Raw genomic sequence first — 5,355 nt, 5'->3', positions numbered from 1 at the left:
TTTTCTGTGAAAGAAGTTCTTGCTTTTTCCTCAAAGACTAGTTACCCCTCTCAGACTATTTAAACATACCTGCTCTTTGTTGCGACCCCACTATCACCCAAGAGTTCTTTCTACAGATGATTTTCTCCAATTTCCCCTATGGTACAATCGTCTTATCATTAGTAATAATAAGGGCATAATTTGGGTTCATGATTTGTTTCATGGTATGATTCCTTGTTCTTTCCCTCAATTTCAGGCTACTTAAAATTTTCCTCGTTCTTTTTTTTTTTTTTTTTTATAAGTACTCAATTCTCAAGGAGGTAATTCTGGATGTTTGCTTATATCGATATCCCCATGGATGATTCCCTTCTCAAGATACTCTCTTCCCAAAAGCTGCTTTGATTTAAATTATCTGTCAGCCCTAAATCCTAAGCGCGTTAAAACTAAACTGGAACTTGCTTGGGATGCTGATTTGGATATGTTTGGAGCATTGGTCTCTGGGACAAGATTTGGACTAGATCATTATAAATCTCTAGATCTGCATCCACTACTCAAACCCTGTTCTTTTTATATCATAGATTATACCACACACCGCTATCTACTGCCACTTTTAAACGTACAAATAACTCATTGTTTTGGTCTTGTGGCCATCTTTTTGCGGATTTGTTGCATCTTCTTTTTACTTGCCCGCCTATCACCTCCATTCGAAAAAACGGTTTGATCCCTATTTTGCTCATTTTCAATTTACAATGTCCCATGTCCAATGTATTACTTTTTCTCTGTAGTTTATCTGATACTTTGGAATTAATTTCTTGTAAATATGGTTTATTTGACCTTATGTTAGCTTTAGCTTTTCAACAAATTACATTAAATTAGAAATGTTCCTCTAAGATGTCAAAGCTTGGTGGAATAATGTTTGTCATTATCATAGGTTAGATGTTGCATTTGCTTCTTCATGTAAACAGAGACTTATTTTGGGTACAATTAACTTCCTATTTGAATAAGGTTGCAAAACGACAGGAGCTTCGCAATTGCTCCGAAACCTTTAAACCTCCATGAATTGTTCTCTCCCTGCTCTCTTTCATTAGTTTTTGCCTCTATATGCATCTTCTAGGTAATTAAACCATTTAAGTTGTTTTATAGTATTATGCAATGTCAGTCGACCCTCAGTTGTATGAGGTACAATTTATTTTATTTCTCTTCCTATCCTCCCCTTCCCATATTTACTGTTAAAAATTGTAAAGAGCTTTATTTTCTACTGCATTGTTATTATTCTAACAATTTCGTATTTCATACGTAATAATTGTGCTTTATCATTTGCAAACTTTGATGCTAATGAAGCTTATTAAACACATAAATATATCATGGTGCTACGAGTCGTGTACCTTAACTTGATTGCTAATTTGTAATAAACCTTCCTAACCTTAGTTACAGATTCCTGGTTGTTATTGTGTAGCCAAATGGGTTACACTGTTAATTGAACTTTGATTGATATAATGTTAAATCCCATCACCTCTCAGTCGGGGGAAAAAGGTCCATCAGAGGGCCAATGTTAAGAAAGTGAGACCAGAGCGCTGGATCAATGCTGAAGAACTTTTTGACAATGGGTTAGAGGATGATCAACTTCGTTTGATGTCGATTTGGCACAACTGGTCTTGTCATGTGGCCTTGTGGGTGTGCGTCGAAGGTCGCTTCTGGAACATTTGTGTGGCCATTTTGTCTTTCCACCGTGATGCACGTACTTTTTCCTTTGCCTTGCAGACCATTACAAAATTGTTCACCTTCTCACAGCCTTTGCACATCCGTCCAAAGGCGGCACATTTACCTTTGTGTGGAAATCAAAATCCACACCTGAAGCACTTCTTTTTCTGTGGAGACATCACTCTATGTCCTTCAGTCTTGTGCTTTTGGTTACTTTTCATGGCTGACTCACTTTGGGCACCCCCAGCCTTCATGCCAGCAGCTTGTCGGTTGGCCCACTCGTCAGCTCTGGCAACCATGATAACTCGCCCCAGACTAAGTTTCTCTCAGCATTCATTGTCTGATTGAATCTGACAGTCATACGTCAATAACCCTAAGACGTATAGCTTCCTCATCAGTCAATTAATTGAACTTAGTGTTTGATGAGCACATCCAGTCTCTCAACATATTCGTCAATGGTTTCACCAACTTTTTGTTGTTTTGGCTGAAAATGTACCTTTCGAAATCTACATTTGCTATAGGATTGAACTTGGAATTCCAGACTTCTTTGATTTGGCAGTATGTAACTTCATCAGCTTGCGGCACTGTAGTATGTTTATCTAGGGACCTGTATCGATACTCCTATTCCTGACCCTTGTCCAGTTATAAATCACTAATATCCCTACAACGGCACAGAAACCCGTTTCATAAATTAGTCATAGCGCATGCTGTCACATTAAGCAAGCACTATTCCTCCAGCCCCCTAGAAAGCACACCGAGTTCTTAAACAAATCCAAGCCTCGAGCAACCTGGGAAATCCCCGCCTGCTATGTTTTGATTTAGTCCGAGAACTCCTGTAAAGCACTGCAAGAACGATCAGTTCTTAGTGACATCTTTATTGACGTCTTATGTCCATCCTTACGTCAAACCCAGCACCTCTCAGGTATAAATATACCAACGTTGCCCTAAGCAAAGACACGGTGGTGATGAACCTGGAGCAGCGACTACTTGCCGGAGAGCCCAGCTGATGCGAGAGCCCACGGACGCTGCCCCTCCCCTTTTGACGCGCTGAGGAAGACGCTGTCTTTTCTCTTGCCGAGAAATCCAGCCTCCAGCGTTTCCAGCCCACCTTCGCGGGTGACTGGGATACCGAGTCCTGAGAAAGAGATACCAGCCCTCCAAATCCCAGGTACTGAACTGACTAAACCCTTACAGAGAATTCTTGAGTCAGATTCTTGGCAAAACAAACTTAACTTAAACTGCTACTTACTTACTCCTTCCCATGTATTAGGCTTAGGTCAGGTACACCGGGGTAGGCTTAATTAGAAGCACCAGTTGAGTACGATTAGTCAATGTATATATGTATGTATATCTTTTATCCATTTTAAAGTATCATATGGCTAAGAAACCATATCAATGCTTTTACAGTATTATTTTATAATCCTGCTTTTACTATATGCATTCTACTTAACCCTAAGTATTGCAATTGTAGCGATTCATTTCTCTTGTATGAGAAAAGAGACTGATCAATAAATAACACCTTTTATTGAAAACGCCCGTCTCTTCTTTTCTCTACTATCTGGTGAAACTAAGTATGCACGTATTGACTGAGTAAAATAGCTGTCTTTTGTTTTCACACGACTCTAGAGATATACTCTTGATTAGGGAGAGCAAAGTTGTCATGTTCTATGGTTGTCAGAAACTAAATCCCTTCTTGTCTATCCAGGGAGGTTAAAATCCTCCTCGCCTATTCGAGAAAGTTTCTAGTGAACTCTGAGCTAGCTGGCACACAAAACTTAAGTCTAATATAGTCAGTAGAAGACCTAGTTAACCTCTGTCCTACGTCTATACTACTGAAGATATTATTCCAATGCGCAGAGCCTATTGGGAATATAGGAACTACACTACAGCACTCTTTATGACTTCTTTTACACCTTTAACAAATACCTTAAGAATCTTACTGTTGATTTTCTTATCTGTTTCTTCTACACAACAAGGAATCATCATATGTCTCTATCTAAGCAGTCCATCTGTCGACAATATTCTGCTTTTTGGTGGTATCGAATGGTGGTGCTTTCAGGAAGGCAGAGAAATTTTAACTATTTATGGGATTGGCTGACAGAGTGGAGTTCTCTCTGGCACTGTATGCTACGACCCGCTTCATCCATGCAATCCCTAAGACTTTGTCCTGAGCTGGCCTTTGGGTCATCTTGGAGAGTATGTGGAACCGTGACCTTCCTCTTGGTCTCCATTGGAGCCCATCACTTTTCTGGAGACCGTTGGAGTTGTTCTGAGCTGCCACGCAGTAGCTTTGGTGGCATGCTGCTTCGGGTATGGAGGGCTTCATTAGCACAACCCTCAGCACTTCTTGGGTCACTTCAACCCAACGAAAGCTGTGGTATGATGACTCTCTTTAATTGGTGTGGTAAGCAGATGACCATTTCCTGTGTCTGAATTGCTTTGCTTTTAGGAGTCTCTTTGCACTGACACCTGGTTGATCTCTGCCTCGCAGCGCTTCTGATCGCAGCGTTATCTCGCAATGTACTGTTCTTTCAAAACCGGATTGTATCCGCCTTTGTTATCACTCAGTATAAAGCATACCATGAGGTTGCGTATTAGTGCTATATCACTCATTAGGGCCTTACCAGCAGGATTCTGGCTAACGATGTGTAGACGTCTCAATGAAGCTTTAGTTATCTTCAAATACGTCACAATGGCTGGAGTTGCGCTTTGACACCACATATGCCAAATGTTGATTCTTCACTTTGACTGAGGCACATGTGCCACACACTAGCAGTTTGCTGGACCACAGTAAACTCTACGGGAGAGCACTGTTGATGTACAAGTTACGTACCTTCGGTAACGATGTATCTGGTAGAGACAATTCTAGCCGCAGATTCCTCAACGTAGAAATATCCCCAGGTGTGAGACTGGATCCAGTATTTTTTTTGCCACAGCATCTCTGCGCGTCCGGGGGACGGCACCATGTGACTCTGCCCTGAATACGTTCGTGTACGTGACGTCAGCGAGGTCACATAAGTCCCACCCCAGCGCGCTGACATCAGTTTTCTTCTGAGAACTTTTCCGTGCATAACGCAGAGCCATCACAAACAAAAGTGTGAGAGTACGGGAACAGTGTGTGAAAAAAATCTGTGAAACAGAAAGGGAAGAAGCAAATGGTGAGGAACAACACCATTAGGGACAGTGCCAGGCACTGTGTCACTGAAGGTCAAAGAAGTGAAAAGAGCAGAAAAAACATATGGAAAATGTCATGGCAGACAACAGAAAGCCTGCAATGAATATGCTACTTACCAGTATGCATCTGTTCTTGGCATGTAGGGCTGCTGACATTCATATCTATAGCATAGATCGCCACCTAGTGTTGGGTCCGGATGATTGCACATTGTTGTCCTGGAAGAGTCTTCGAAGTATCACGAGATAGGTGGCTCCTCCCCTGGACTACAGTGCGCATGGGCATCCACTCCATCCCCAGATTGTTTTTAGCCATTGTGGCGAAGATGGAGTGTAACTGTGTGAGCGATGGCCATGCTAAGAGTAAGTGTAAATTCTGCAGCCGCTACAGGCGCCGGGGAGGAGGGCGGGCGATATGAATGTCAGCAGCCCTACATGCCAAGAACAGATGCATACTGGTAAGTAGAATATTCAGTTCGAGGCATGTGGGCTGCTGAATTCATA

The sequence above is a fragment of the Lissotriton helveticus genome, chromosome 7, assembly GCF_964261635.1.
Source record: "Lissotriton helveticus chromosome 7, aLisHel1.1, whole genome shotgun sequence".
Classification (NCBI taxonomy): domain Eukaryota; kingdom Metazoa; phylum Chordata; class Amphibia; order Caudata; family Salamandridae; genus Lissotriton; species Lissotriton helveticus.
The sequence above is the reverse complement of the archived record's forward strand: the minus strand, read 5'-3'. Positions refer to the sequence as shown.